The following is a 7,494-nucleotide window of genomic DNA, read 5'->3' on the forward strand; positions in this document are numbered from 1 at the left end:
GCCCGGCCCCTCGCTCCGCCGCGGCCCGGCGGCTCCGGAGCGCGGCCGGCGGGGAGGAGGCCGCGGGCTGTGCGCGGCGGCGGCGGCGGCGGCGGCGGCGGCAGCGGCGGCGGCGGCGGCAGGAACTGATGTCAGGCGGGGCGGCGCCAAGGCCGGCGGTCGGGCTGGGGCGTCCGCGCCCGGAGACCCGCCGGACCTCCGGCTCCCGTCCCCGGGCCCCCCGGCGCCCGTCGGCCCCCAGCCCCTGCGGCCGGGGACCCCGGACTCCCCCACAGAGCCGGGGCCGCCGAGCCCCAGCCCTTGTCGGCTCACAGCCCCTCGGGCCAGGGGCCGCGGAGACCCCCGCAGCCCGCCGACCTCAGGGCCCCCCAGATCCCCGCAGACCTTGGGCCCCTTCCCCTGCTCTTGCCAACCCACAGACCCGGGTCTCCCGAGGCTCCTCCGCGACCCCGAGCCCCTCCACCCCCTCCGGCCGGGGACCTCGGAGGCCCCCACAGATCCCAGGGATCTGGAGAAGCCGCCGCCCCTGGCCCCGCCGGCCAGAGACATCCCCTCAGCCCACAGAGCCCACCTGTGCCTTCCCTTTCCTTGGCGCAGAGGCCCCTGCCATGCCCGGGATCCTGAGACCCCCTCCCCCGTCAATGCACAGACACTGGCTCCCCTCACCCCCGAGACCCAGGGCCCCCGGCTTTTGGCAGCATAGAGACCCGGGTACCCCCAACCCCGACGGACCCAGAGATCCCAGCCCTCTGGCCCTCACTGGTTGCCCGGGCCCTCACCCGCCCAGAGAAGCCAGCCCCTCTCCTCAGCTCCTTACCCTCCCGGCCCAGTCTTAAACTTTGAGGCCATTTCAGGTCCATGGTGCTCCTCCCCACCTCCAAAACACACCCTCTGCACTTCCCCCTTCAATCGCAACACCCACTCTGACTCTTAGCCATACACAATTCTTCATGGGTCCACTGACCCTGGGGACCCCAACTCCCTCAGTCCTGAAACCTGCCATAACAATTTCCTCTGTTCCCACATATGCCCCTCTCCAAATTCCCCTAAAGCCCCCTACACTTAAGGAGTTCTGATTCTCCTACCTGGCTCACTTAGCTCATTTGGTCCCCAAATACATCCTGATACATCCATCAGTCCCTCTATTTTATTCTTAAAAATAAAAGGTCCGGGGACGTCTGGGTGGCTCAGTTGGTTAAACATCTGCCTTTGGCTCGGGTCATGAACCCAGGGTCCTGGGATCAAGCCCCACGTCGGACTCCCTGCTCAGTGGAGATCCTGCTTCTCCCCTCTCCCTCTGCTGCTCCCCCTGCTTGTGCATGCTCTCTCTCTGTTAAATAAAATCTAAAAAAAAAAAGGACTAAATACTTTTTTTTTTCACTTTATGAAACTTAGCTACATAACAGTTTCAGGTGCACAACATAATGATCCAATATTTATATATATCGTGAAATGATCAGTACTCTTTATTCTTTTTTTTAAGATTTTATTTATTAATTTGACAGAGAGAAATCACAAGTAGATGGAGAGGCAGCCAGAGAGAGAGAGAGATAGGGAAGTAGGCTCCCCGCTGAGCAGAGAGCCCGATGTGGGGCTTGATCCCAGGACCCTGAGATCATGACCTGAGCCGAAGGCAGTGGCTTAACCCACTGAGCCACCCAGGCACCCAGTACTCTTTATTCTTAAGACATGCCAATTCTCGGGTGCCTGGGTGGCTTGGTGGGTTAGGCCTCTGCCTTCGGCTCAGGTCATGATCTCAGGGTCCTGGGATCAAGCCCCACATCGGGCTCTCTGCTCAGCGGGGAGCCTACTTCCCTCTCTCTGTCTGCCTCTCTACCTGCTTGTGATCTCTCTGTCAAATAAATAAAATCTTAAAAAAAAATAAAAAACAAAAAAGACATGCCAGTTCTCAACTTGAGCTTCCTATTTTCCCTCTTTGCTGCCCGGCTACCCCTCCCCCAGGCTCCCAGACCTGTCACCTCAGCACCCTTCAGAAACACTGACTCGGGCGCCTGGGTGGCTCAGTGGGTAAAGCCTCTGCCTTCAGCTCAGGTCATGATCTCAGGGTCCTGGGATTGAGCCCCGCATTGGACTCTCTGCTCAGCGGGGAGCCTGCTTCCCCCCACCCTTCTCTCTCTGCCTGCCTCTGCCTATTTGTGATCTCTATCAAATAAATAAATTTTTAAAAAATCTTAAAAAAAACAAACACTGACTCTACAGCTTATCCTAGGTGAAGCCCACCCCACACACAAGCAAAAGGTTCCTCTCCATCCCTCAGTTTCCCCAGCAGAGACCCAAGATGGTGATAGTTATTTGTTTTGTTTGTTTACGATTTTATTTTAAGTAATCTGTACACCCAGCGTGGGGTTCGAACTTACAACCCCAAGATGAAGCGTCGCACACTCCACCGACTGAGGCAGCCGGGCGCGTATTGTTTTGTTTTTATGTGACTGGATAGGCGGACAACATTGTGTGTCAATAAAAGGCAAGAGAACAACTTGAGAAACTGCATTTTATTGGCACTTCCGGATCTGGGTCAGGAGTTTTCGATGCTGCTGATGATGGTGATGCTAAGTGTTGCGGACTGACCACGTGCCGGGCGCTGAACTGAGAGCTCTACGGACATTTGTCTCCCGTATTGGCACCAGCAGTTCCTCTACAGATGATGGGAGGCGTTTGCATCCTGAGTCCAAGATTCCTTTACATTTCTTCACACTATTCTAGAGGCTTGGGCTAACCCTTGAGGACAAGAAGCAAAGTCTCTAAACCGAGGGCATTTCCTATTAGTACTGAGGGCAGGAAAACAAGAGGTAATAGGCTCCGTGGCGTCGGGCAAGGACAGAATGACAGGGGGGAAGAGGCTCCAGTCACTGGGCGGGGAGAGAAAAGGCTAAGAACAGAGGACGCGCTACGATGAATGAGGTAAGAAATAGTCACATGTCCAAGGGTGTTTGTGGCGAGGAGGAGGGAAGCTGCTCCTTCTGCGCTCCCTGCCCCACGGCACCCTGGCTAGGCTGCCTACAGGCCCTGACCTGTCGGATGCAACTCGGGCTCACGAGAATCCATTCGGCCCAGAGTGGAACCAACCAGCTTTGTGATTCTTCCTTGCTGTTAAAACAGTAAGACATCTCCTGGGCAGCATCTCCCCTGGGTGCCACCTTCCTATAAATGGCCACTCCTGGCCTGGGCACATGACAGCTTCAGCGGACTGGACTGGACTGGATTGCTGGGCTGCATACCTGTGCTGTAAGGTGGCGGCATTTCTGTCACGCTGTTTTCATCTTCACACACTGGGGGATGGGCACAGCCAACTTTTTACAACATTCAGGAGGGACATACAGCCTTACTGCCTACCGGATTCCTAAGGTGGACATCAGGGTGGCTGAGTGGGTTAAGCGTCTGCCTTTGGTTCAGTTCATGATCTCGGGGCCCTGGGATCGAGCCCTGCATCGGGCTCCCTGCCCAGTGGGAAGTCTGCTTCTCCCTCTCCCACTCCCCCTGCCCCTCAGCTCATGCTCTCTCTCTCTCTCAAACAAATAAACCTTTTTAAAAAATCCCTAAGGGGGCGGCTGGGTGGATCAGTGGGTTAAGCCACTGCCTTCGGCTCAGGTCCTGATCTCAGGGTCCTGGGATGGAGTCCCACATCGGGTTCTTTGCTCAGCGGGGAGTCTGCTTCCCTTCCTCTCTCTCTGCCTGCCTCTCTGCCTACTTGTGTTCTCTCTCTGAATAAATAAATAAAATCTTTAATAAATAAATAAATAAATAATCCCTAAGGTTTGCGTGGGCAAATGGTTGGGAGAAGAGAGGCGTCACGAGACGTCCTGCAGGAAACAGGAGGGGGTCACGTGTTCACGTGCAGATAACTGCCCCATGCCCAGAGCTCAAATATGGAATTCATCCTTGCCTGCCAAAGACAAGGCAATTCAGGGGGCACCTGGTGGGCTCAGCCGATAGAGCATGTGACTCTTGATCTTGAGGTTGTGAGTTTGAGCTTCAGGTTGGGTGTAGAGATGACTTAAGGCAAAAAAAAAAATAAGGAAGGGACACCTGGGCGGCTCAGTTAAGGAGCTGCCTTTGGCTCGGGCCGTGATCCCAGGGTCATGGGGTCGAGCCCTGCATGGAGCCTGCTGCTCAGCCGAGAGCCTGCTTCTCCCTCTCCCTCCTCCTGCCACTCTGCCTGGCTGTGCACGCTCTCTCTCTGTCGAATAAATAAATAAAATCTTTTTTAAAAGAGGGGGGACAAACCAGAAAAGAACAAAACTAAGATGCCCCAGAATGCCTATCAGTCCAGTTACAGGGGGTCACCAAAGCTCAACCATTCATCTGTTGCACAAGACTTTGGGTCATGTGGCAAGTGCATGAGACTTTGAGGCATCAGGAGTCAAAAGCCTCAGTTGACTCATGCTACGGCCTCAGGCAAATCCCTGTCTTAGTTTCCAAATCAGTGATACAGGAAAGATGACTTCGCTCTTCTTCTTCCTTTAAATAGTATCTCGACCTGTCTCCCACCGCTCGACGCCATCAGGTGAGGGATGAGGTTGGGGACAAACCCATCACGGAGTCCACAGACCCCGCCACCTACCAGGTCTTCTCACTCTTCCTTCCAAAGACGTGTGCTGCCTCAGAGAGAAAGGGGATAGGACAAAATTCTGGCACCTTTATCCTGCACATCCTTAAAAGATCATTGGACAGGATCATTTTTTAAAAAGGGGGAGGGATGGGGCACCTGGGTGGCTCGGTTGGTTGGGCAACTGCCTTCGGCTCAGGTCATGATCCCAGGGTCCTGGGATCCGGCTCCTTGCTCAGTGGAGAGCCGGCTTCTCCCTCTCCCTTTGCCTGCCTGTGTGCTCTCTCTCTCTCTCTCTCTCTCTCTGTGTCAAATAAATAATAAAACCTTAAAAAAAAAAAAAAGGGTAAAAGGTGGAGGGAACAAGGGAATGGGTTAAATGGGTGATGGGTTAAGGAGGGCTTGTGATAAGCACTGGTGTTGAATGTAAGTGTTGGATCACTAAATTCTACACCTGAAACTAATATTACAGTCTGTTAACGAACTGGAATTTACATTAAAACTTGGCGGGGGGTGGAGGATAGTTTAAGAGACTGGTTACTCCCTTGTCCCTTCATTCAAGGAACTCGAGGTAAATGCATTTGTGTTTCTAGAGGAGGGAGGAAATACTTCCTTGAACATCAGGCTTGTGAAGCTGAACCTCATCTGAGAAGGGGAGATAGCGGGGGCTGGTTGTCCATCACAGCGGTGCTCGGGCTCCTATGGCCTCCAGCACCCACAAGTGCAGACAGTCTACAGCTCTAGGACTGGGTAAATCAAAGCAAGGCAGCTGTATTACTGGGTATTTACCCCAAAGATACAAATGTAGGGATCCGAAGGGGCAACTGTACCCCAGTGTTTACAGCAGCCATGTCCACAACAGCCAAACAGTGGAAAGAGCCCAGATGTCCATCGACAGATGAATAGATAAAGAAAGTGTGGCATGTATATTTATATATTACTCAGCTATCAAAAAAAGAAATCTTCCCATTTACAACAACGTGAGCAACATGGATGGAACTAGAAGTATTATGCTAAGCGAAATAAGTTGATCAAAGAGAGCCAATTATCATATGATTTCACTCATATGTGGAATTTTTTTTTAAGATTTTATTTATTTATTTGACAGAGAGAGATCACAAGCAAGGAGAGAGGCAGGCAGAGAGAGAGGGGGAAACAGGTTCCCTGCTGAGCAGAGAGCCCGATGTGGGGCTCGATCCCAGGACCCTGAGACTATGACCTGAGCAGAAGGCAGAGGCTTTAACCCACTGAGCCACCGGGTGCCCTCATATGTGGAATTTAAGAAACAAAACAGAGTATCAGGGGTGCCAGGGTGGCTCAGTTGTTGGGCACTGCCTTTGGCTTGGGTCATGATCCCAGGGTCCTGGGATCAAGCCCCGCATGGGGCTCCCTGCTCGGTGGGAGGCCTGCTTCTCCCTCTCGCTCTGCTGCTCCCCCTGCTTTGCTCCCATTCTTTCTCTCTCTCTGTCAAAATTAATTAATGAATCAATTAATTAAATATTTAAAAAAAACAAAACAAAATGAAACAGAAGATCATAGGTGAAGGGAGGGAAAAAATAAAACAAGATGAAACCAGAGAGGGAGACAAAGCATAAGAGACTAAATCTTAGGGAAAAAACTGAGGGCTGCTGGAGGCAAGGGAGAGGGTGGGGCATAGGATAACTGGATGATGGGCGTTGAGGAGGCCACGTGATATAATGAGCACTGGGTGTTACATAAGAGGGGTGAATCACTGACCTCTACCTCTGAAACCAGTGATACATTGTATCATTGTATGTCAATTCATTCAAAACATTCAAAACAAAAAACAAGGCAGCTTTAGTCAAGGTAATTTTACTTTATTATTATTTTTTAGAGATTTTTAAGTAATCTCCAACCCCAACATTGGGCTGGAACTCACAACTCCAAGCTCAAATTTGCACCCTCCACTGACTAAGACATCCAGGTGTGCCTAAGTGATTTTATTTAAAAAAATGTTGAACATTCAGGGGCATCTGGATGGCTCAGTAAGAAGACCACATGCCTCTTGATTTCGGAGTTGTGAGTTCAAGCCCCATATTGGGTGAAGAGATGACTTAAAAAATCGTAATAAGCTATTTTTAAAAAATAGTTCCTTCCTCATGACTGTCCAGTCAGCAAGATGGGTTGGTGAAAATTGGGAAGTCGTTCAACCTTCTAGTTTAAAAGCCTCTGACATCTTTTTTTTTTTTTTTTTTTTTAGATTTTATTTATTTACTTGGCAGACAGAGATCACAAGTAGGCAGAGAGAGAGGAGGAGGAGGCAGGCTCCCTGCTGAGCAGAGAGCCCGATGCGGGGCTCGATCCCAGGACCCTGGGATCATGACCTAGGCTGAAGGCAGAGGCTTTAACCCACTGAGCCACCCAGGCGCTCCAGCCCCTGACAGCTTTGCATCGCAGCATTTGGAATAACATCCAGACTCTTCTCTGGCCTCCAAGGCCATAGCGGATCCGATCCAACCTCTCTCTCTGACTCATCTCCTGATCAGCCCCTCCAACCTTCCGTTTCTCAGACATGTTGGTGCGTTCACGTCTTGGCTGGGGCGCTCTTCCCTAGTGTGGCAGAGGCCCCCATCTGGTCACCCAAGTCTGCTCTCTCCACAGTGACAGCATGATAGCCGGTCCCTGTGCAAGATGACGTCTCCCAGCCTCTGTGGTAGGCGTGGCTGCATCAAGCGCTCTCTAATGGAACAGGAACAGAAACAGAGTGGTCCACGTCGGAGCGAGTGGGGACTCCTCCGTGCTGTTCCTTCTCCCGCCAGGTCGGATGAAGCCAGGGGATGTCCGACGGACAAGACGCAAAGAGCGTGGGTCCCCACGTCACTGCAGGGAGCAGAGCTGCCCATCAACCAGGAACACTTGTCTTGGACTGTAACATGATCAAGATGAAAAACTTCTTTTGTAACAAA

This window comes from Mustela erminea, chromosome 10 (genome assembly GCF_009829155.1).
Source record: "Mustela erminea isolate mMusErm1 chromosome 10, mMusErm1.Pri, whole genome shotgun sequence".
Classification (NCBI taxonomy): domain Eukaryota; kingdom Metazoa; phylum Chordata; class Mammalia; order Carnivora; family Mustelidae; genus Mustela; species Mustela erminea.